Source organism: Triturus cristatus, chromosome 11 (genome assembly GCF_964204655.1).
Source record: "Triturus cristatus chromosome 11, aTriCri1.1, whole genome shotgun sequence".
Classification (NCBI taxonomy): Eukaryota; Metazoa; Chordata; class Amphibia; order Caudata; family Salamandridae; genus Triturus; species Triturus cristatus.
In genome coordinates, this window is record NC_140594.1 from 677,648,378 (window position 1) to 677,675,461 (window position 27,084).

Here is a 27,084-nt window from a genome sequence, read left to right on the forward strand (position 1 = left end):
CAGTTTTTTACTTTGATTCCATCAAGAAGGTATTCAAATATGTCACACATTTGCCATAAATTCTGAATGTTAGCACTCTAGTTGCTCATTAGATCACTGTAGTAAAGCTACTGCTCACCACGGAAGTCTGCTGCTGGTATTAAAAGTGCATGTTTCAGTCTGCATATAAGAATTTTTTAATGAAATAGAAGAGGATTTGAGAAGTCACTCAAAATGTGCCCTAATTTTTCTTTCTTCAGCACTAATCATAATTTCTATGGCAAAATGAACCCCCTCATTGTGTTCCTTTTTAAATTAAATGTTTTAAGTGTTACCAGTTTATTCCAATCAAGATGGCTTCAGGTGTGCCATTCTTTTGTCATAAGTAAGACAGTAAGCGCTCTAGTTGTTCTTAAGAACACTCTGGGACATTCTGTCATTGGGCTATACTTGCGCTACATCTGGGTGATATTTGGGCTACATTTGGGCTCTTTTGTCTCTAGTGGCCATCTTGGGAGATTTATTTGTTATGAAGTTTCCTAATTTCCTCATTTACTGCAGTCTCCTCAGTAGGAAATACTTTCAGTTTTTTATTTTGGTTCCATCAAGAAGGCATTCAGATGTGTCACACATTTGCCATAAATTCTGAATGTTAGCACTCTAGTTGCTCATTAGATCACTGTAATAAAGCTACTGCTCAACAGGGAAGTCTGCTGCTGGTATTAAAAGTGCATGTTTCAGTCTGCATGCCAGAAGTTTTTTTATGAAATAGAAGAGGATTTGAGAAGTCAAAATGTGCCCTAATTTTTCTTTCTGCAGAACTAATCATAATTTCTATGGCAAAATGAACCCCCTCATTTTGTTCCTTTGTAAATTAAATGTTTTAAGTGTTACCACTTTATTCCAATCAAGATGGCTTCAGGTGTGCCATACTTTTGTCATAAGTAAGTCTGTTAGCGCTCTAGTTGTTCGTTAGAACACTCTGGGACATTCTGTCATAGGGCTATACTTGGGCTACATCTGGGTGATATTTGGGCTACATTTGGGCTCTTTTGTCTCTGGTGGCCATTTTGGGAGACTTATTTGTTATGCAGTTTCCTAATTTCCTCATTTACTACAGTCTCCTCAGTAGGAAATACTTTCAGTTGTTTACTTTGATTCCATCAAGAAGGTGTTCAGATGTGTCACACATTTGCCATAAATTCAGAATGTTAGCACTCTAGTTGCTTATTAGATCACTGTAGTAAAGCTATTGCTCACCAGGGAAGTCTGCTGCTGGTATTGAAAGTGCATGTTTCAGTCTGCATGTCAGAATGTTTTAATGAAATAGAAGAGGATTTGAGAAGTCACTTAAAATGGGCCCTCATTTTTCTTTCTGCAGCACTAATCATACTTTCTATGGCAAAATGAACCCCCTCATTTTGTTCCTTTTTAAATTAAATGTTTTAAGAGTTACCACTTTACTCCAATCAAGATGGCTTCAGGTGTGCAATACGTTTGTCATAAGTAGGACTGTTAGCGCTCTATTTGTTCTTTAGAACACTCTGGGAAGCTGCAGTAGAACACAAAGGAATCAACTGACAGTCTCTGCCCTTGTTGGATGTACATGTTTTACTGAGAATGTCAGACTTCATTCTCACATGACTGAGAAAGATAATGTGAATTTACAGAAAATATGCTTTCAGTTTAGCTTATAGATCACCTTTCAAACCTCTGTGGGAAAAGCATGAGAAAATAGTTTTCTCTCAAACGTGATTTATGATATCACAGCAGAAGGCTTTTTCACATGGTAAAATCACCTTAGAACACACCATAATTCCTAAAATGAGTATGGCACCATCAACAAATGATTCATAATGTAACTAAAGTCTTAAAACCTTCTATTAACTGCAATGCTTTTTAATGAGGTTCTATCATTTATATTGGCCCCAAGATGGCTGCCAACACTTCTTGGATGAAGTACTGACAGCCAATAAGATCTCACAATGAGATGTGTGGTTAGGCTCCGCCCAGATATATCTATCTTTTTAACTCTAATTTTCTCAGGAACTACTAAACGGATTTACACCATTTCAGCAAGAGGCACGAGTCTGAACTGAGGACTACCTCTTTGCCAAATTTGGTGTAATTCCATTCAGCAGTTCAGGCTGTAACTGCGTCAACAGGTCCTATGGGAAAATGCATGGGGAAAACGTGTTTTGGGTCCCCCCTTTTTTCTCGGCCCCCGCTTGACGAATCACTGTGAAATAGGAGGATAGGAGCGGACCGGAGCTGGCCAAAAGTTTGGAAAATTTTGTGAAGATTCGTCAATCGGCGCCAACGTTATTCCAAATAGAATGTTGCGAATTTCCTATGGAAAATAGGTCCTAACTATAACTACCTACTGGTGACTGCCAGTAGGTAAAATATATATATATATATTTTTTTTTGGCATAATTTATGCATCACTCAACTCCTGACAGGGTTTTGTTTTGACTTATTCTGGGTGCTCCCTTGTGTCTGGACAAAGCTATAACTGTCCGAAAAGCTGTAATGAGAGCAAAACACTTGTCAGGGGTTGCTTCTCTTCATTTCAGGTTGATTTGGATGGTATTTTATCAATCAAAAGTTGTAATGCTGTGTCTGAAGTGGTAAAAGGCTTTGGCCATTTTTCAGCTCAGCATGGATAGCACTGTGCTAATCCTATGCTTAAAAACTTTGTGGTAGGAAAGGGAAAATACTTTCTCCCTTTCTATCTCAGTGTGGGTGGCACTGTGCTAATCCTACACTTAAAGACTTTGATAGAAAATCAGACATTTGAGGTGAGCAAATTTAGAGTGTCACTGGTGTTGAGAGTGCTCTATACTGGAGCAGCTTTTCACTTAAACTTGAGAACTACCCAGAGTTTTGTGCTTCCTTGTTTTTTTAATTAATGTTTGTCACTCTATGCCTAAAAGGGTTTTGTTTTGACATATATATATATATATATCACATGCAATATCAACAACATGGAAAATGTAGCAGGCGATATAATAAAACCGACTGTAACAACCACTCCATTCAAACCTCGATCTAAATTTAATCCCATCACACCTGTGGACTCCATTGATATCTTTCAGGAGCAGGTAGTGACTGGGATTACGCGACTTAACCACAAAGTACAAAGGTTTACCAGGCATAAAAGGAACAAACGAGAACTCCAATACCATCTGTTGATGGACAAACTTAAATCTTACAAGAACATTGTTATCCACAATGCAGACAAAGGCGGTTACCTAGTTCTATGGAAAAAGATGAGTATGTAGAGGAAGCTATGAACCAACTGTCAGACAGAAATTGCTACCACCTGGCTTTAAAATCCACGTACAATGAATACAACATGAAATTGGTAGCATGGAAGAATGCAGGGCTTTTAACTCCACATGAGTACAAATATCTACAAAATGAGACTCCGGTTCCTCCAATTTTGTTCTTTATCCCCAAGATTCACAAAAATGCACTCAAACCTCCAGGAAGGCCAATCATTTCTGCACGCACCAGTCTCCTTGAAAAAATCTCTCAATATGTAGACTTTTATCTACAGGAATATGTGCAACAGCTGCCATCCTATCTCAGGGATACAGGGGACTTTTTATCCAAAATACAGAGCCTAGACTGGCAGTGTGACTTTCTACTCATTGCTTTGGATGTGACATCACTCTACACGTCCATCAACCACCATGACGGACTATGGGCGCTCCAACATTATCTAGCCAAAAGAACTCTTTAATGTACACAGCACAACAAAATGCTTTTCAATGTGGTTGAGTTCTGTTTAAACAATAATATCTTTTTATTCCAGAGTGTTCTATACCAACAACAACAAGGTGTAGCGATGAGGGCCAGCTTCTCCCCCATCTATGCCTACCTACATATGGGGTGGTGGGAGGAGCTGGTACTTTTGAAAGAACACACCACTACGGCCACTAACAAGATCAAAATCTGTTTAAGATTTATAGATGATCTTTTCATAATTTGGCAAGGTACTAAATGTGAAGCAGAGCAATTTATTAGTGAGCATAATGTCAACAATCTCAAACTACACTTCACAGCCTCAATTAGCGCAACATCTGATAATTTTCTAGATGTCGAGGTCCATATAAAAAATGGTTGACTTGAAACCAAGTTGCACAGGAAGCCAACCGCTGGCAACTCGGTACTACATGCAGGAAGTTTTCACCCACAACACTTGATACAAAGCATCCCCTATGGGGAGATGCTGCGACTCAAGCGAATTTGTAGCTGTGAGGAAGACCTGAAAATAGCCCAACAGGCTAGTACCAACAGATTTCTAGCAAGGGGCTATTCAGTTAAATGCATCAACACTGCCATCAAGAAAAGCAACGCGGTTACAAGAGAGAGTCTCATTAACAAAACTACTGCAACTTCAATGAAGGACGTACTAGTCAACAATGACCCATTCAACCTAACCAAAGGCACGTGGTTGTCCCAAAGGAAGGGATTCCACCGTTGCAAAATATGCAAGGCCTGTCAATTTGAAATAAATGAAACTTTCTATGACACTCCATTCATGGACCTAGAAAGGCCCATAGGTAAAGCCCTAACCTGCAAATCTGACCATGTGGTCTATGTGCTGGAGTGTCCCTGTGCCCTACGATATGTAGGAAGCACTATACAACAGGGGCACAAAAGGATACTCAGGCACATTAGGGCCATCAAAACAAGGACACCACATATCCAGTAGTGCGGCATTTTGGTGAAGTGCACAACGCAGACCCCAAAGATCTTAAATGTTTTATAATTGATCCCACCCAGTAAAAGAGGGGGAGACAAGGAAAAGGCCTCAGACGTCTGGGAACATGATACATTCTAGACCTCAACACTAAGTCCCCAGGGGGCCTCAACATCACAGAGGAACTTTACAACTGCCTCTAACATCATCCCCAATAGGTCCTTGTCTGTATAGTTACAAAGTATTTAACATCATTATGAATCTTTTATCAAACCAAATGGATTTATTAAACCGACCAAACCCCACTTTTAAAAGTTTTTACACACACTTTTCTACACGGTTTTATAATGGTTTTAGATTTTATAGACATAAAATTAAAATTTGCCTATTTTGCACGGGATCAATATTTGCACCAACACAGATGTTTATCAGTTGCAAGGTCTACAAAAGACATTTACCATATCGACAGTAATGTACTTTGCACTAGCACTTAAAAAAACAATTCTGCCAAGATATTTAGCTGAGAAGGTTATTAATAAAAGGTTATTAATAACGGTATTTAAACCGGAATAAAGTTGTTAGTAAAAGTTCTATGAAGAACACACCATAAAAACAATGTACTGAGTTGGTGTTTTTAATATCTTCAGTAATACTGATTTTATGGTTTTGATGATTTGAATTTTGTATAGTTTTAATATTTCTCAGAAATATTTTTCAAATGTATTGAAGTGGTATTTAAACCTGAATGTACAAATATTGACTATAATCTCCAAATAGAAATAGACATTATGCTATCTATTTCTATGTTTGACCTTTGCACAATCATTGGCACTAGTCACTTTAAGGAAAAAATAAAAAAAACGTAAAATTGTAAAAAAAAAAAAGTATAAAAGCCAACCATGTACCGTGAAGCGCGTCATGTGATCAAGGCTCTTCGGAGTCGAAACACGTCATGCTGCTGGTGCTTGTTTACATCAAATAAACTCAAATCTGCCCCTACTTGTGGTCCGTGCTCCTGTTCCTGTGAGATCGAGGAAGGGTGGAGTGCTGCTGATATATATATATAAGACGTGCCGGCAGCAGGTTTTTCCCGATATAAGTGGTGAGTGTAATTTGACGTACACACAGGTGGGGAGGTGTCGGTAGAATACTATTCCCAGCGTTATCGAATTATTTCAGCGCGGGACTCCCACAAGCTTCTAAAATGTCAATGGACGCTTTGCGAGATCTCGAGGCAGCAGCTGATGCACTCTTTAGCAACTCACCGAGCACAACGGTGCATAATTCCATTACGTCAACAAATGAGTTTAACTCTGATGCCAAATCCTTGCTCAAACGTTTGGAAAAATGTACTAAAAACAAAATTACAAAATGGTGGGAACATAAATCTGTGCAAAAATACGAGGAAGCAGGAAGGGTACCTCGTGGTTTGAGAATTTTTGTAGCACCGTCGTATGAGAATCCCAACCCTGATATGTTAAAAGAATGGGCTTTGAACAATCTAACAGCATCAATGAACATGGTCATAATCTTAATTAAATATGCCAAGATTGACTGCGAAATTTTGCTAAAAGAAATTGAAAGCATCAATGACCAGCTCAACAAACTCGAGCAAACCGATTACATCACCAAAGCCAAGAAAGACATTGATGAAAGAATGAATAAACACGGAGACAGGATCAAAATACGCAAAGCCTTCAAATATGCAAGAGACAAAACTGACTACGAACTGGGACAAATATTTACGTTCTCTCGCAAGTATGACCATGTCAAGAAGAACAAATCAGGGGGAGCCACTCATAATAGCACAGTACAAAGCACAGAGATCATGGCAACCGGAACCAACATGGGGGAATCGAGCTCAGAGACTGGCTCACTCACAAGCGATAATGAATCAGATGATGGTATGATCAGAGCACAGAGGTCGGGCGAACAGGCAAATATCCTCAGTCTGGCTAAGGAGCTTAATTTTTTAGCGGAGGACCGTCTACAGACACTGCGGCCGCGGAACCGGAACATTCCTCAAGCAGCAACAAATGGAAAAACAAGTGGCGCCGAGAAAGGCGTAAATGCAGGAAGAGGAAAGCCAAGGAAGCAATGGCGCAGGAGATAACAGTTGACAACAACACTGTAATTAACCTCTCGCAACTAACACTAACCAAAGCAGAAACACAGATATTAGCCCTTGGATTGTCTTATTGCCCGGAAAGCAGCTTCAATTATGGCAAAACTCGCATCGATATATACAAATATATCAGGAAGCTTAAACTCCAGAATTTTTTCACTATCAAAGAGGGCAATACACATACAACTATGCCTGCCAACCCAAGCACTTCCAACGCCAAAGACCAATCCAGTCTCCAGGCATCTGATGCCACTATCATGCTCACTATCAGCGAACTTAACAATGAAAATTACCAAGAAGAAATGATGGCCAACAGTCAAATCTCAACCCAAGAAAGGCTCTCACTGCACAACCTCACGGAATCAAGTGCAGGCATAAGTCCTTTTAAAGCCAAGTCCAAATTTTACCCTATGATGCCTAAGGATGCCATAGATATTTTCCACGAAAGAGTAGTGGATGACATCAAGAAATTATATCATAAAACCAATCATAACAAAACGAGACTCAAACATCAGAACATCCAATATGAAAAGCTCATACGTAAATTGAGAGACAAAAAAGACATTCTGATAAACATGTCGGACAAAGGAGGAAATGTGGTCATCTTGCCACGGGAACAACACATTCAGGAAGCCTACAAACAATTGTCCAATGCAGACTGCTATGCAAAAGCCACCCTGGCCGAATATCACAAAGCCAAAGACACAATTAAAAAAGATCTCATGGGCTGGAAAAGGCAAGGACTCATCTCTAATCAAGAAGTCAATTTTATGTCAAATGACTTCCCTGTGATACCGAATTTGTACCTAATACCCAAAATACACAAAGAGACTAATCCCCCGCCAGGTAGACCCATTATTTCGGCCATCGGTGGCATGAGCGAGCATATCACAGAATATGTTGACTACTTCCTTCAACCTATTGTACAGGCATTACCATCGTACATCAAAGACACGGGATTTTCTGGACAAAATTCAAAATATCATTTGGGGTGACAATCTTTTGCTTGTAGTGATGGACATTGAGTCACTCTATACTAGCATAGACCATCATGCTGGATTGACTGCTGTGAAACATTATTTGGACAAAAGACCCTTAGGCCTTTATAATCACAATATGATGCTTTTAGAAATGGTTAGGTGGTGTCTATTCAACAATTTCTTTATGTTTGATAACACAGTGTATCGCCAAAAACGGGGAGTGGCTATGGGAGCCTGCTTCTCTCCCAGCTACGCGTGTTTACACGTGGGCTGGTGGGAGGAGCAGACTCTCCGTGGCACCCTGGCTAGAACATTTGAGGAACATGTATTACACTGGCACAGATACATAGATGATGTGTTCTTCATTTGGAAAGGTGACCAAGATGGTGCTATAATATTTATAAATGAACTCAATAACAACAATATTAATCTTAAGTTCACTGCACACATCAGTCCATCCAAGGTTGCCTTTTTAGACACTACTATCTATGTCATGGAAAACAGACTTGAATCCACACTCTTCAGAAAACCGACAGCAGGGAATGCCACTCTCCATGCGACCAGTTCTCACCCCAACCACCTCATTCGGAGCATCCCTTATGGGGAACTCCTCAGATTAAAGCGCATATGTAGCACCAATGAAGAATACACCAGATGTTCTGAGCAGTCACTAACTAGATTTAGGGAAAGGGGGTACAGTGACACCATCCTTCAACAAGCTCGAGATAAGGCTGCTCTCAAAACCAGAGAAACCCTTTTAAATTCCAACAAGAGTACTGAGACATCTGTACTTGGAACTGTACCAGAGAACACCACTGCACCCCGTCTCATTACTTCATTCAATCAGCAACACAAACAACTAAGAACGATAGTCAATAACAACTGGCCAATACTTAAAACAGACGCAGTCTTGGCACCTAGGCTACCAACCACACCAACCATTACCTTCAGACGGGCAGTGTCAATGAGAAATCAATTGGTGACTAAAAATCCTGAAAGTACAACCAAAATGACATGGCTGCATCCCATTAAAGGCTTTTTAAGTGTGCATCATGTAGGGCATGTAAGTTTGGAGTTAATAAAACTCACTATAACACTCCTTTTAGTCCCACGCCAGTCCGAATAGGGGGACATTACACATGCCATATCGAATACGCAGTCTACATTCTAACTTACTCCTGTGGCCTCAATTACGTGGGCAGCACCAAACTCCAGGAATATGCCCGTATACTGCAGCACCTGAGAGCTATCGTCAATAATGATACCACCTACCCAGTGGCACACCATTTCAAGGCTGTCCACAAAAATGACCTTAGCTGCCTCTCATACTTCGTGATTGATGCCATCCCCAAACTAAAACAAGGGGGGAATAGAGAACGCATGTTGAGACAACTTGAGACTCGTCTCATAATAGAACTCGACAGCAAGGCACCATTTGGGCTTAACACCACGGAAGACTTACACAATTTTTTATAACTTTTTATAATATATGCCCTTACAATTGCTCACTTTTACATAATTTGTAAGTGTCGTTCCATTATGTTCCTTGACCTTTTCTCCTTTCCGTTATTTCAATTAGTCTGGATGCATTTTGTCACATAGTCTTTTGTGTCTCTTTTTCTCTATTTTATTCTGGCCTCGCCACCACTGTTACTTAAAAATTTCCTATGATAGCACCTTTATGACTATTTTAAATAATTAATCTTCATGGACATTAGATTTTACCATAGGTTTTTTTTATTTAACTTATTTATAAGTGCGTACTATGCTTACACTACAAATTTTGCACATTAGTTGCTCATTTGCACATTATTTGCACTTTGCACTTTACAGCTATTTTTGCACTTCTACATATACGCACTTGATATTGTATAAACAAACAAATAAATATACACACATTGATAGGAATCCACTAGGTACATTACTTTTTAGATGGATTGACATGGAACTTTATTGATATACTTTTTACCTGCAGTCTGTATTCATCCGTGCGTTATACACATGTATTGATAGCCCTCTTGTTATATCTCGAGCAGGATTTGCACATTTTGCACTCTGATCGGTGGCCGTTTTGCACTAAGTAATATTGCATTTTTGCAGCAAATATCAAATTGGCCTGCGCTTTAACTATGCGCTGATTACCGAATTATATAGGGATTTCTAAGCTTATTAAATTGTCCGGAATTCAGGCTTTAATTATATTAAGTTTAGAGATTTTTACAGGATGGGTGCTGAAGTTTTGATTCATCTACAAAACAAATGATTTATGATGTTTCATCATTATTGCACATTCAATGTGGTCTTTTTTCCTTTTTGCAGGGAAATACAAAGTGTATATCATAGTATTTTCTCACTGTCTATCCATCATGTGATATGGGTGTTATCACTTTAAAAATTGTGACTCGCAAAGTCAGCCTCATGTGATCAAGGCTGTTTTTCGGCCGAAACGCGTCATGGCAGACAGAAGGGAGTTACAAATACAATAAAATATTTGTATTTACCGACGAAGAGGAGTTTGTGCGTTCATTTTCCACCACACATCGAAAGTTTGTGAATGCTTGAATCCAATATACATATATATATATATATATATGTTCCCAAAAAGCCTCCGCGCTTTAAAGCAGCACTCCACAGGAAAAAGTTTATACAAACTTTTATTCACACACAAAGCGATTCACCAGACCTGCATTTTGAAATCCCTGACGCGTTTCAGTGCACACCTGCACCTTAATCATAGGGTAGGCAAGTAGTAACAACCGGAACTGGACTGCCACGAATTATTTCCCCTTTCAAATGCATGCTTTCTCTGGTGTAAAGCATGCTGGGCGTGGTAGTCCCGATTCTTCCCCCTTGGTGGGGTCCGTCGTTAAAACACATTTGTTATCTGCCGATGTCAATATCCATTATGTTCACAGCCCTCCGGTGGGCTTCAGGTCTGATTAATCGCCTCAAATTGTTCAAATTTCCTGCGCTGGAACAGGCTGTGATATTCACAGCCACACAGACCTTCTTCTGATGATGGCGGCGGTGCATGCTTCCACGGCCGGAGCAGCCGTGTGAAACTTGTTCCCAAAAAGCCTCCGCGCTTTAAAGCAGCACTCCACAGGAAAAAGTTTATACAAACTTTTATTCACACACGAAGCGATTCACCAGACCTGCATTTTGAAATCCCTGACGCGTTTCAGTGCACACCTGCACCTTAATCATAGGGTAGGCAAGTAGTAACAACCGGAACTGGACTGCCACGAATTATTTCCCCTTTCAAATGCATGCTTTCTCTGGTGTAAAGCATGCTGGGCGTGGTAGTCCCGATTCTTCCCCCTTGGTGGGGTCCGTCGTTAAAACACATTTGTTATCTGCCGATGTCAATATCCATTATGTTCACAGCCCTCCGGTGGGCTTCAGGTCTGATTAATCGCCTCAAATTGTTCAAATTTCCTGCGCTGGAACAGGCTGTGATATTCACAGCCACACAGACCTTCTTCTGATGATGGCGGCGGTGCATGCTTCCACGGCCGGAGCAGCTGTGTGAAACTTGTTCCCAAAAAGCCTCCGCGCTTTAAAGAGCACTCCACAGGAAAAAGTTTATACAAACTTTTATTCACACACGAAGCGATTCACCAGACCTGCATTTTGAAATCCCTGACGCGTTTCAGTGCACACCTGCACCTTAATCATAGGGAAGGCAAGTAGTAACAACCGGAACTGGACTGCCACAAATTATTTCCCCTTTCAAATGCATGCTTTCTCTGGTGTAAAGCATGCTGGGCGTGGTAGTCCCGATTCTTCCCCCTTGGTGGGGTCCGTCGTTAAAACACATTTGTTATCTGCCGATGTCAATATCCATTATGTTCACAGCCCTCCGGTGGGCTTCAGGTCTGATTAATCGCCTCAAATTGTTCAAATTTCCTGCGCTGGAACAGGCTGTGATATTCACAGCCACACAGACCTTCTTCTGATGATGGCGGCGGTGCATGCTTCCACGGCCGGAGCAGCCGTGTGAAACTTGTTCCCAAAAAGCCTCCGCGCTTTAAAGCAGCACTCCACAGGAAAAAGTTTATACAAACTTTTATTCACACACGAAGCGATTCACCAGACCTGCATTTTGAAATCACTGACGCGTTTCAGTGCACACCTGCACCTTAATCATAGGGTAGGCAAGTAGTAACAACCGGAACTGGACTGCCACGAATTATTTCCCCTTTCAAATGCATGCTTTCTCTGGTGTAAAGCATGCTGGTAGTGGTAGTCCCGATTCTTCCCCCTTGGTGGGGTCCGTCGTTAAAACACATTTGTTATCTGCCGATGTCAATATCCATTATGTTCACAGCCCTCCGGTGGGCTTCAGGTCTGATTAATCGCCTCAAATTGTTCAAATTTCCTGCGCTGGAACAGGCTGTGATATTCACAGCCACACAGACCTTCTTCTGATGATGGCGGCGGTGCATGCTTCCATGGCCGGAGCAGCCGTGTGAAACTTGTTCCCAAAAAGCCTCCGCGCTTTAAAGCAGGACTCCACAGGAAAAAGTTTATACAAACTTTTATTCACACACGAAGCGATTCACCAGACCTGCATTTTGAAATCCCTGACGCGTTTCAGTGCACACCTGCACCTTAATCATAGGGTAGGCAAGTAGTAACAACCGGAACTGGACTGCCACGAATTATTTCCCCTTTCAAATGCATGCTTTCTCTGGTGTAAAGCATGCTGGGCGTGGTAGTCCCGATTCTTCCCCCTTGGTGGGGTCCGTCGTTAAAACACATTTGTTATCTGCCGATGTCAATATCCATTATGTTCACAGCCCTCCGGTGGGCTTCAGGTCTGATTAATCGCCTCAAATTGTTCAAATTTCCTGCGCTGGAACAGGCTGTGATATTCACAGCCACACAGACCTTCTTCTGATGATGGCGGCGGTGCATGCTTCCACGGCCGGAGCAGCCGTGTGAAACTTGTTCCCAAAAAGCCTCCGCGCTTTAAAGCAGCACTCCACAGGAAAAAGTTTATACAAACTTTTATTCACACACGAAGTGATTCACCAGACCTGCATTTTGAAATCCCTGACGCGTTTCAGTGCACACCTGCACCTTAATCATAGGGTAGGCAAGTAGTAACAACCGGAACTGGACTGCCACGAATTATTTCCCCTTTCAAATGCATGCTTTCTCTGGTGTAAAGCATGCTGGGCGTGGTAGTCCCGATTCTTCCCCCTTGGTGGGGTCCGTCGTTAAAACACATTTGTTATCTGCCGATGTCAATATCCATTATGTTCACAGCCCTCCGGTGGGCTTCAGGTCTGATTAATCGCCTCAAATTGTTCAAATTTCCTGCGCTGGAACAGGCTGTGATATTCACAGCCACACAGACCTTCTTCTGATGATGGCGGCGGTGCATGCTTCCACGGCCGGAGCAGCCGTGTGAAACTTGTTCCCAAAAAGCCTCCGCGCTTTAAAGCAGCACTCCACAGGAAAAAGTTTATACAAACTTTTATTCACACACGAAGCGATTCACCAGACCTGCATTTTGAAATCCCTGACGCGTTTCAGTGCACACCTGCACCTTAATCATAGGGTAGGCAAGTAGTAACAACCGGAACTGGACTGCCACGAATTATTTCCCCTTTCAAATGCATGCTTTCTCTGGTGTAAAGCATGCTGGGCGTGGTAGTCCCGATTCTTCCCCCTTGGTGGGGTCCGTCGTTAAAACACATTTGTTATCTGCCGATGTCAATATCCATTATGTTCACAGCCCTCCGTCAGGGATTTCAAAATGCAGGTCTGGTGAATCGCTTCGTGTGTGAATAAAAGTTTGTATAAACTTTTTCCTGTGGAGTGCTGCTTTAAAGCGCGGAGGCTTTTTGGGAACAAGTTTCACACGGCTGCTCCGGCCGTGGAAGCATGCACCGCCGCCATCATCAGAAGAAGGTCTGTGTGGCTGTGAATATCACAGCCTGTTCCAGCGCAGGAAATTTGAACAATTTGAGGCGATTAATCAGACCTGAAGCCCACCGGAGGGCTGTGAACATAATGGATATTGACATCGGCAGATAACAAATGTGTTTTAACGACGGACCCCACCAAGGGGGAAGAATCGGGACTACCACGCCCAGCATGCTTTACACCAGAGAAAGCATACATTTGAAAGGGGAAATAATTCGTGGCAGTCCAGTTCCGGTTGTTACTACTTGCCTACCCTATGATTAAGGTGCAGGTGTGCACTGAAACGCGTCAGGGATTTCAAAATGCAGGTCTGGTGAATCGCTTCGTGTGTGAATAAAAGTTTGTATAAACTTTTTCCTGTGGAGTGCTGCTTTAAAGCGCGGAGGCTTTTTGGCAACAAATATATATATATATATATATATATCCAGCTCGTGGGGAATGTCCAACAGTTGAACCGCACTCGCACACAGAGAAGCCCTCCCCATCGCTTTATTGTTGGTAAAGCAGTTGCACTTCCAGCATAATTGAGCAACTGACCGCAGCCCTGACGCGTTTCGAATAGTCTTTTTCAAAGGGTTAGTGCAGTCAAAAGAGCATGTGCGGCAACACCTTCCTTATAATGCCATATCGTGAGTCCTGATTGGACAACTCTGGATGAGTAATCACGTTGCATGCTGGTTGGTGAAGTCCGATATTCGTCCCCAAATGGATGCGCTTCAAATTCAATTGCTGATTCTTGGCTCTGGTTGAGCCCCGGAAAGCGCTGCTGCCTCAATCCGTGCTCTGTGTCCCACTGTTGAAGCTCGTATTTTCTGAGCCTCGTGGCCCTCGTTGCGAAGTGGTGCAGATTCGGCGGCAGGACGGCCGCCTTTATATCCAGCTCGTGGGGAATGTCCAACAGTTGAACCGCACTCGCACACAGAGAAGCCCTCCCCATCGCTTTATTGTTGGTAAAGCAGTTGCACTTCCAGCATAATTGAGCAACTGACCGCAGCCCTGACGCGTTTCGAATAGTCTTTTTCAAAGGGTTAGTGCAGTCAAAAGAGCATGTGCGGCAACACCTTCCTTATAATGCCATATCGTGAGTCCTGATTGGACAACTCTGGATGAGTAATCACGTTGCATGCTGGTTGGTGAAGTCCGATATTCGTCCCCAAATGGATGCGCTTCAAATTCAATTGCTGATTCTTGGCTCTGGTTGAGCCCCGGAAAGCGCTGCTGCCTCAATCCGTGCTCTGTGTCCCACTGTTGAAGCTCGTATTTTCTGAGCCTCGTGGCCCTCGTTGCGAAGTGGTGCAGATTCGGCGGCAGGACGGCCGCCTTTATATCCAGCTCGTGGGGAATGTCCAACAGTTGAACCGCACTCGCACACAGAGAAGCCCTCCCCATCGCTTTATTGTTGGTAAAGCAGTTGCACTTCCAGCATAATTGAGCAACTGACCGCAGCCCTGACGCGTTTCGAATAGTCTTTTTCAAAGGGTTAGTGCAGTCAAAAGAGCATGTGCGGCAACACCTTCCTTATAATGCCATATCGTGAGTCCTGATTGGACAACTCTGGATGAGTAATCACGTTGCATGCTGGTTGGTGAAGTCCGATATTCATCCCCAAATGGATGCGCTTCAAATTCAATTGCTGATTCTTGGCTCTGGTTGAGCCCCGGAAAGCGCTGCTGCCTCAATCCGTGCTCTGTGTCCCACTGTTGAAGCTCGTATTTTCTGAGCCTCGTGGCCCTCGTTGCGAAGTGGTGCAGATTCGGCGGCAGGACGGCCGCCTTTATATCCAGCTCGTGGGGAATGTCCAACAGTTGAACCGCACTCGCACACAGAGAAGCCCTCCCCATCGCTTTATTGTTGGTAAAGCAGTTGCACTTCCAGCATAATTGAGCAACTGACCGCAGCCCTGACGCGTTTCGAATAGTCTTTTTCAAAGGGTTAGTGCAGTCAAAAGAGCATGTGCGGCAACACCTTCCTTATAATGCCATATCGTGAGTCCTGATTGGACAACTCTGGATGAGTAATCACGTTGCATGCTGGTTGGTGAAGTCCGATATTCGTCCCCAAATGGATGCGCTTCAAATTCAATTGCTGATTCTTGGCTCTGGTTGAGCCCCGGAAAGCGCTGCTGCCTCAATCCGTGCTCTGTGTCCCACTGTTGAAGCTCGTATTTTCTGAGCCTCGTGGCCCTCGTTGCGAAGTGGTGCAGATTCGGCGGCAGGACGGCCGCCTTTATATCCAGCTCGTGGGGAATGTCCAACAGTTGAACCGCACTCGCACACAGAGAAGCCCTCCCCTTCGCTTTATTGTTGGTAAAGCAGTTGCACTTCCAGCATAATTGAGCAACTGACCGCAGCCCTGACGCGTTTCGAATAGTCTTTTTCAAAGGGTTAGTGCAGTCAAAAGAGCATGTGCGGCAACACCTTCCTTATAATGCCATATCGTGAGTCCTGATTAGACAACTCTGGATGAGTAATCACGTTGCATGCTGGTTGGTGAAGTCCGATATTCGTACCCAAATGGATGCGCTTCAAATTCAATTGCTGATTCTTGGCTCTGGTTGAGCCCCGGAAAGCGCTGCTGCCTCAATCCGTGCTCTGTTGTCCCACTGTTGAAGCTCGTATTTTCTGAGCCTCGTGGCCCTCGTTGCGAAGTGATGCAGATTCGGCGGCAGGACAGCCGCCTTTATATCCAGCTCGTGGGGAATGTCCAACAGTTGAACCGCACTCGCACACAGAGAAGCCATCCCCATCGCTTTATTGTTGGTAAAGCAGTTGCACTTCCAGCATAATTGAGCAACTGACCGCAGCCCTGACGCGTTTCGAATAGTCTTTTTCAAAGGGTTAGTGCAGTCAAAAGAGCATGTGCGGCAACACCTTCCTTATAATGCCATATCGTGAGTCCTGATTGGACAACTCTGGATGAGTAATCACGTTGCATGCTGGTTGGTGAAGTCCGATATTCGTCCCCAAATGGATGCGCTTCAAATTCAATTGCTGATTCTTGGCTCTGGTTGAGCCCCGGAAAGCGCTGCTGCCTCAATCCGTGCTCTGTGTCCCACTGTTGAAGCTCGTATTTTCTGAGCCTCGTGGCCCTCGTTGCGAAGTGGTGCAGATTCGGCGGCAGGACGGCCACCTTTATATCCAGCTCGTGGGGAATGTCCAACAGTTGAACCGCACTCGCACACAGAGAAGCCCTCCCCATCGCTTTATTGTTGGTAAAGCAGTTGCACTTCCAGCATAATTGAAGAACTGACCGCAGCCCTGACGCGTTTCGAATAGTCTTTTTCAAAGGGTTAGTGCAGTCAAAAGAGCATGTGCGGCAACACCTTCCTTATAATGCCATATCGTGAGTCCTGATTGGACAACTCTGGATGAGTAATCACGCGTCAGGGCTGCGGTCAGTTGCTCAATTATGCTGGAAGTGCAACTGCTTTACCAACAATAAAGCGATGGGGAGGGCTTCTCTGTGTGCGAGTGCGGTTCAACTGTTGGACATTCCCCACGAGCTGGATATAAAGGCGGCCGTCCTGCCGCCGAATCTGCACCACTTCGCAACGAGGGCCACGAGGCTCAGAAAATACGAGCTTCAATAGTGGGACACAGAGCACGGATTGAGGCAGCAGCGCTATCCGGGGCTCAACCAGAGCCAAGAATCAGCAATTGAATTTGAAGCGCATCCATTTGGGGACGAATATCGGACTTCACCAACCAGCATGCAACGTGATTACTCATCCAGAGTTGTCCAATCAGGACTCACGATATGGCATTATAAGGAAGGTGTTGCCGCACATGCTCTTTTGACTGCACCAACCCTTTGAAAAAGACTATTCGAAACGCGTCAGGGCTGCGGTCAGTTGCTCAATTATGCTGGAAGTGCAACTGCTTTACCAACAATTAAGCGTTGGGGAGGGCTTCTCTGTGTGCGAGTGCGGTTCAACTGTTGGACATTCCCCACGAGCTGGATATAAAGGCGGCCGTCCTGCCGCCGAATCTGCACCACTTCGCAACGAGGGCCACGAGGCTCAGAAAATACGAGCTTCAATAGTGGGACACAGAGCACGGATTGAGGCAGCAGCGCTTTCCGGGGCTCAACCAGAGCCAAGAATCAGCAATTGAATTTGAAGCGCATCCATTTGGGGACGAATATCGGACTTCACCAACCAGCATGCAACGTGATTACTCATCCAGAGTTGTCCAATCAGGACTCACGATATGGCATTATAAGGAAGGTGTTGCCGCACATGCTCTTTTGACTGCACTAACCCTTTGAAAAAGACTATTCGAAACGCGTCAGGGCTGCGGTCAGTTGCTCAATTATGCTGGAAGTGCAACTGCTTTACCAACAATAAAGCGATGGGGAGGGCTTCTCTGTGTGCGAGTGCGGATCAACTGTTGGACATTCCCCACGAGCTGGATATAAAGGCGGCCGTCCTGCCGCCGAATCTGCACCACCTCGCAACGAGGGCCACGAGGCTCAGAAAATACGAGCTTCAATAGTGGGACACAGAGCACGGATTGAGGCAGCAGCGCTTTCCGGGGCTCAACCAGAGCCAAGAATCAGCAATTGAATTTGAAGCGCATCCATTTGGGGACGAATATCGGACTTCACCAACCAGCATGCAACGTGATTACTCATCCAGAGTTGTCCAATCAGGACTCACGATATGGCATTATAAGGAAGGTGTTGCAGCACATGCTCTTTTGACTGCACTAACCCTTTGAAAAAGACTATTCGAAACGCGTCAGGGCTGCGGTCAGTTGCTCAATTATGCTGGAAGTGCAACTGCTTTACCAACAATAAAGCGATGGGGAGGGCTTCTCTGTGTGCGAGTGCGGTTCAACTGTTGGACATTCCCCACGAGCTGGATACAAAGGCGGCCGTCCTGCCGCCGAATCTGCACCACTTCGCAACGAGGGCCACGAGGCTCAGAAAATACGAGCTTCAATAGTGGGACACAGAGCACGGATTGAGGCAGCAGCGCTTTCCGGGGCTCAACCAGAGCCAAGAATCAGCAATTGAATTTGAAGCGCATCCATTTGGGGACGAATATCGGACTTCACCAACCAGCATGCAACGTGATTACTCATCCAGAGTTGTCCAATCAGGACTCACGATATGGCATTATAAGGAAGGTGTTGCCGCACATGCTCTTTTGACTGCACTAACCCTTTGAAAAAGACTATTCGAAACGCGTCAGGGCTGCGGTCAGTTGCTCAATTATGCTGGAAGTGCAACTGCTTTACCAACAATAAAGCGATGGGGAGGGCTTCTCTGAGTGCGAGTGCGGTTCAACTGTTGGACATTCCCCACGAGCTGGATATAAAGGCGGCCGTCCTGCCGCCGAATCTGCAACACTTCGCAACGAGGGCCACGAGGCTCAGAAAATACGAGCTTCAATAGTGGGACACAGAGCACGGATTGAGGCAGCAGCGCTTTCCGGGGCTCAACCAGAGCCAAGAATCAGCAATTGAATTTGAAGCGCATCCATTTGGGGACGAATATCGGACTTCACCAACCAGCATGCAACGTGATTACTCATCCAGAGTTGTCCAATCAGGACTCACGATATGGCATTATAAGGAAGGTGTTGCCGCACATGCTCTTTTGACTGCACTAACCCTTTGAAAAAGACTATTCGAAACGCGTCAGGGCTGCGGTCAGTTGCTCAATTATGCTGGAAGTGCAACTGCTTTACCAACAATAAAGCGATGGGGAAGGCTTCTCTGTGTGCGAGTGCGGTTCAACTGTTGGACATTCCCCACGAGCTGGATATAAAGGCGGCCGTCCTGCCGCCGAATCTGCACCACTTCGCAACGAGGGCCACGAGGCTCAGAAAATACGAGCTTCAATAGTGGGACACAGAGCACGGATTGAGGCAGCAGCGCTTTCCGGGGCTCAACCAGAGCCAAGAATCAGCAATTGAATTTGAAGCGCATCTATTTGGGGACGAATATCGGACTTCACCAACCAGCATGCAACGTGATTACTCATCCAGAGTTGTCCAATCAGGACTCACGATATGGCATTATAAGGAAGGTGTTGCCGCACATGCTCTTTTGACTGCACTAACCCTTTGAAAAAGACTATTCGAAACGCGTCAGGGCTGCGGTCAGTTGCTCAATTATGCTGGAAGTGCAACTGCTTTACCAACAATAAAGCGATGGGGAGGGCTTCTCTGTGTGCGAGTGCGGTTCAACTGTTGGACATTCCCCACGAGCTGGATATAAAGGCGGCCGTCCTGCCGCCGAATCTGCACCACTTCGCAACGAGGGCCACGAGGCTCAGAAAATACGAGCTTCAATAGTGGGACACAGAGCACGGATTGAGGCAGCAGCGCTTTCCGGGGCTCAACCAGAGCCAAGAATCAGCAATTGAATTTGAAGCGCATCCATTTGGGGACGAATATCGGACTTCACCAACCAGCATGCAACGTGATTACTCATCCAGAGTTGTCCAATCAGGACTCACGATATGGCATTATAAGGAAGGTGTTGCCGCACATGCTCTTTTGACTGCACTAACCCTTTGAAAAAGACTATTCGAAACGCGTCAGGGCTGCGGTCAGTTGCTCAATTATGCTGGAAGTGCAACTGCTTTACCAACAATAAAGCGATGGGGAGGGCTTCTCTGTGTGCGAGTGCGGTTCAACTGTTGGACATTCCCCACGAGCTGGATATAAAGGCGGCCGTCCTGCCGCCGAATCTGCACCACTTCGCAACGAGGGCCACGAGGCTCAGAAAATACGAGCTTCAACAGTGGGACACAGAGCACGGATTGAGGCAGCAGCGCTTTCCGGGGCTCAACCAGAGCCAAGAATCAGCAATTGAATTTGAAGCGCATCCATTTGGGGACGAATATCGGACTTCACCAACCAGCATGCAACGTGATTACTCATCCAGAGTTGTCCAATCAGGACTCACGATATGGCATTATAAGGAAGGTGTTGACGCACATGCTCTTTTGACTGCACTAACCCTTTGAAAAAGACTATTCGAAACGCGTCAGGGCTGCGGTCAGTTGCTCAATTATGCTGGAAGTGCAACTGCTTTACCAACAATAAAGCGATGGGGAGGGCTTCTCTGTGTGCGAGTGCGGTTCAACTGTTGGACATTCCCCACGAGCTGGATATATATATATATATTCACTGAAAAAACCATAGGTTTCACACACGTTATAGTTAGGAATTAGCATTTAAAAAACCTTGCAAATTCACTGAAAAAACCATAGGTTTCACACATGTTATAGTTAGCGGAAATTTTACTGATAAAAAACCAATGAAATTGCCCCGTTATAGTTAGTGCTGGCAACTATAACTCACGCGACCGCAATCCTCTGCTGATGCTAATACTGTATTTAGACACTTATTTGCCCATGTCTTCTTCCATACATTTTTAGCTATACATATATTACAAATATTTTTTTTTCATAAAGACACATATGTCATCAGCAGAAGATTGCGGTCGCGTGAGTTATAGTTGCCAGCACTAACTATAACGGGGCAATTTCATTGGTTTTTTATCAGTAAAATTTCCGCTAACTATAACATGTGTAAAACCTATGGTTTTTTCAGTGAATTTGCAAGGTTTTTTAAATGCTAATTCCTAACTATAACGTGTGTGAAACCTATGGTTTTTTCAGTGAATTTGTACGGTTTTTTAAATGCTAAGTTACTTTGCGCCATTCGTGGCGTGCGCGCCCACTTAACGCAGTTCGTTCCGTGCGCGCACGGTGCGCTTCGCGCACCGTGCGCGCACAGTGAGCACGCGGTGCGCTTCGCGCACCGCGCACCCACTTTACGCAGTTAGTGCCGTGCCCACGTTACGCTAGATGGGCCATGTACGCACGATGCGCTTCGCGCACCGTGCGCACATGGAGGACATATTATGCGCTTCCTTGTGATCGGTAATCTGTTGAATTTTTTTGGGGAATTTCTGTGCTCTAATAAGCCATGCACAAATGATGGCCTGCGGCCACCATTTGCACACGGGGTGGAGAAAGTGTGGATTTTTTATTTTTTTTAATTTTTGACCGTACGCTTACGGTAAGCGTACGGTAAGCGTAATCGGCGAAATTGCCGAAAAAAAAATAAAACCTTTTTTGCTCTTGGGGGATGTTTGGGGGCTCCCTCAACATGACTATGTGGGAGGGAGTTGTCAAAACAGCCCCTTAACATGTTTTTGGCCATCAGGTTTAATAAACAACACTCAGTGCGAGAGACAAAATGGCGGACGCCGCTTCCTGGTTTCGGCCGATTCGAATGTTTACTAAGATCTAAGAGCCAATCAGAATCGCGCTCGCGCACGCCACCGTACGCTTACGGTAAGCGTACGGTAAGCGTACCGTAAGCGGGCTCAGATATATATATTGATTTAAAGGCTATTTTCTCAGAATCTACTGAACAGATTTACACCAAACCTACAAAAGGCACTTCCTTGACCTAGGGACTACCTCTCTGCCAAATTTCTAGTAATTCTGTTCAGCCGTTCGGGCTGTAGCTCGTTCTAAAGGTCCTATGGAAAAATGCATGGGAAAAACGCGTTTTGGGACCCCCCTTTTATCTCAGCCCCCGCTTGACGAATCCCGCCGAGACTTTCAGGGTAGGAGCGGAGCGTAGCGCCCCACCTATTTTGAGAAATTCGCGAGGATTCGTCGACCGGCGCCAAAGTTATTCAAAATAGAATGTTGAGGTTTTCCTATGGAAACGTGGTCCTAACTATAACTACCTACTGGCGACCGCCAGTAGGTAATATATATATATGCACATAGTTTCCAGCGTTTCATCCGATTACATCCACCTAGCGAGGTTGGTGCTGACGGGCGGGTGCTGGACCCGCTAATATATCAAACTGAGTATTTTTCGTGCGTTTCCAGGCGCAGGAAAAAATGAGTCGCACACAGGTTTTTCTTTTGAGAAGATTGTAATTGGTGACTCAGACGCGTTTCGACACCACAGTCTTTGTCAGTGACATGAACCAGGAAGTGATCATGTTATTTAAAACAGTTCCTGTTGCAGTTTAGTAAACATAGCAAAAATATATATATGTTGGTGAATGTTACTGGTCTTTATCATGGTTTTTAGAAGACAGACTCAGCCAAACTTTACACTCAATATAGAGAACACAAAATAACAGAAAGTTCAACAGTTAATATAATCACTGTAATTCATGATTTAACATTGGAACTGTTTTTTAACGATATTTGTATTGAATTAATTAGTGATATTCCCTTGTGAAGTGTAATTCAAATTCATCATTTTAGATGTTGTAATAAAGTAAACATTTGTAAAAACGCCAAGTGGCAGTGGATTCAAATAATTTTAACTCATAAATGCGGTTCCAAGTATAGATGTTGGCAAGTGCCAGAGGTTATCTATATTATCAATAACCCAGGTAATATAAGTGGGAAAAGCAATGAATTAAGTCAGTTCCTGGTTGTATATCTACAGGTAAGGGATTAACATCGGTAACTGTGGTGGTAATTAACTTAATCATCATCCTCCCACTTCACCCACGCGTTCCCCTGATTATTGGATGTCGCTGGTTAAACCAAGATCACCACCACGATTACCGATGTTAATCCCTTACCTGTAGATATACAACCAGGAATTGACTTAATTCACATATATATATTATATAGATTTACTAGATATATATATATATTATAATATTATATAGATTTACTAGATTTTAGATCTATATATATATATATACTATATATAGATATATAAAGATGTTTTAAAAAAATATTTTAGTATATTTCTGTATGATATTAGTGTGAAACAGTATTGTTGACATTATAGTTTTGCACTTATCATTATGAGTATAGGGAGACATTATTTTTGCAAACAATATTTTGGCACAATATTTTTGTTACGCAATATTATTGTAGTCGGAATTGTGTAGATGATCCACATCATTATTATACAACGGATGTAGTTTCTAGTGTTTGGTTGAACCTCTCCTGCTCCTTCCCTCCTCTTAATTAGTGTTCCACTGCAAGACCATCTCTTCCCTCTTTCCGTGGAGCATGGAGTGAATGACATCAATCTAATAGCAGTATAAGATTTGATAAAAAAGTGTTAATTTTGAATTTGGCTTCCATGATGTACCCAAAGTGTCATTTTCAAGGACTTCTTCTGGAACTTCCACTGGGCTGGAGGCTTGATGGTGTTAGTTCTAGGAGCCATTGGTAATTAATGTTTCATTTGTACTGTATCTCTGGAGTGAAGTTGCTGAAGAAGCCAGCGGAAGACGTCTCTTACCAAAAGAAATTGGTTAATCCTAAGTATTGGCATAGTTTTTAATTATTATGTATTATGTTGGTTTGCAACTCGCTTTTGGGATGGGGCATGCCAAGGGCGTCCCTTCCTAATCGAGAGTCACACTGGTAGGTACGATTGTTTTGCTACTTCAAATACGGTTGCAAAACAATCACAGTTGCCACCAACTTCAAGTAGGTGGTAAGCCAGGTGCAAAAGGGAAGGGGTCCCCAGGGGACCCCTTCCCTTTTGTGTTGAGCAGCAAAAACATTTTTAAGAGCAGATTCTCCTAAAAAATGAAACAGAAATGTTTCATTTTTGTTTCTTACATGCAGTTGTTTTCCTTTGAGAAAAATGGTCTGATTTAAAACAAAACTGCTTTATTGAAAAATCAGTCACAGATATGGTGGTCTGCTGACCCCATCAGGCCACAATCCTTGTGATTGCTGGCCATTCCCAATGTGTCGCAAATTACAACCTGCCTCATGAATACTAATGAACATAGGTCAAGGTGTAAGGCATGATTCTTGTTCGTCAAAAACCTGTAAGTGCACAGGGAATTATTACCTCGGTGTTTAGCTAATGCTGTCATCATGCATGAATTTCAAGGATTTGGTCAGGATGCAGCAATGTATAAATATACACCCAAATCTTTTTAAGGAAGGGATGTCTTATGTTGTACTATCTTGTGTTAGGTTACTTTCTGCTATGTACTCTGTTGATTTTGATGAGAGCAAAGTAAATGCAAGCATCTCATGTGTTAGAGAGAACAATTGATTGAGAGGTTTATATGGATCAATAACTAATTCCTCAAAATCCTACATTCTCCAACAGACAGAAGCTTGACAAAAATAGACTAAAAAGTCATAAAAGTTACAGAGGCAGTGCAGCATCAACACAAAAAATTTAAAATTATGGTATAAGCTTAATTTTTAAATGTTTCTGGAGTAAACTAATACTGTAATGTAATTCTAAATTTTATTTTTCAATTTATTCCACATCTTTACAAAATAAAGGAAAACATGGATAAGCCACTATGTAGAGCACTGTAAATTCTACTGAAGACAGTGCAAGGTAATACACATGCATCACAGTCAGCGACAGGTATTAACAATACTTTTGACTTGTGTACGGAAAGTATACAGTTTACTTTGAACTCTCAAGGCGATGTTCAGGAAATTCTCATGGTAGTTCTAGACAACCAAAAAAATTAAAGCATTCCACTTGATGAATTCTTTGGATTTAGCTATGCCCAGCTACATAATTGTGAGATTTGAAATCATTCTTCTAGTACTGATTTTGGTTCAGAGCAATGTCCACATTTAATCATATGAGATTGAAACTCAGCATTATTTCATATCTTATTGAACAGCTTCGCACAAATCAAGATGTGTCCAAACTGTAGAGCAGAAGTACTTTTGGGTTTAGTTGTTAGGCATAACAGAAAATGTGTGATCCTATTGTTACAAAGATTAGACCAGACGGCACTAAAGTGAACTCTGAGAATCCCAATTTTAAATATGATAAGGCGTCTAATATAGAAAAGCATATGTTACTTTTGGCATCATTTATCATGAAGGACAGATTATTACATCAGGTCATTATACAGTGTATTAGAAAAATAGGACAGGTTGGACTGAATATACCAAGAGTTGTCTTATATTCAAGGAGCAGTTGCCAAGGAACTTAAAAATGCATAACTAATGTTTCTGGAACCAAGGTTATACAAAATATAGGATCTAGTATATTAAAACCAGTTACAGAGATATAGATTTTATTCATCTACTGAATAGATATATAGTCATACAGCCTGAGAAGGGAGACGACCGGTACAGGCTTGTGAATGTTTTTTCACAAAGAAGGGAATGATTGTATAGTATGAGTTTAGAGCAGTATATGCATATGTTTAGGACTTCTTATTTTCCAAGTAGTAGTTGATGAAAGTTCTACTGAAAATTATGTCCACCACATAATCAATTAAAGCATCTTCTCTTTACAGTCGACATACTGACATGTATAGCTTTTATTTTTTTTATCCAAATATTTTTTTTTTAATAGTTCAATGAGTACAAACATTTCTTTTAAGTGTTTAGAGTGTTGAGACATACGGGTAATCACAAGTGGTAAACTAGTCCAGATGGTGAAATGGCACATGCCGAGACCAAAAAAAAGTATTTTTAAGTTGTTTTACTAAAGAAAACTGAGATTGTTTACTAACTACAGAATAAATGTTCTTTTAAAATGTATGTGATACTTTTTCGAAATGTTTCATAATAATTACATTTATCCCATCACAACAACACTGAGATATATTCAAAATGTGTCAAAACAAACTCAGGGGCCTATTATGATGTTGGGTGGCCTTGCACCCGCCCAACGTCTCCAAAGGGGGACCGGCTGACCTCTGGTCGGTGGCCCGGACCACCTAATTAGCATGTGACCAAACACTGTTTCAGTCGTGTTACAACATTTCCCTATGGGAGCATGTGTTACGGCCGTAGTGCATGCTCCCATAGGATAATGGGAGGTAGTGTTAATCTCTGCACCCCGTGGCAGACACCTTCTAGGGCCCTCATACTCGCTTTCCAACAGACTTTCCATGTCAGAAAGACCGGCATGGAAAGCCTGCTGGAGTCCAAGTATCATAATCCCAAGGGCAGAAAGGCCGCCCTTTGGGATTACGGGCTAGCTGCCAACTGGCTGATGGGCTCCTTGAGCCCATAGGAAGCCAGCCAGAATGACCGGCCGGTTTCTATTCCATATCAGCCGGTTGGAATTGAAACCATTGATGGTGGTCGGAACGGTCGGAGGGTTTCCATCGTAATAAGCGCCTTATTTTTTTTAGTGTAGGCAAGAGCAAGCAATACATAATTAATCTAAAGGCACTGAAATCAGTGATCCTAAATTAGAATGTGAAAACTGTTTAATGTGTTAAAAATGTTGGTTTTAAATACTTTATTAAATAAAACAGTGAAAACGAAGAAGAAGAACATCTATTAGATGGGCAGAGAGCGACGGCTTTCACCTGGTGCGGAACTTCTGGATATAAAAAAAAATCAGCAGACTATTGTTAAAGAGAAATGCAATTTATTACTCC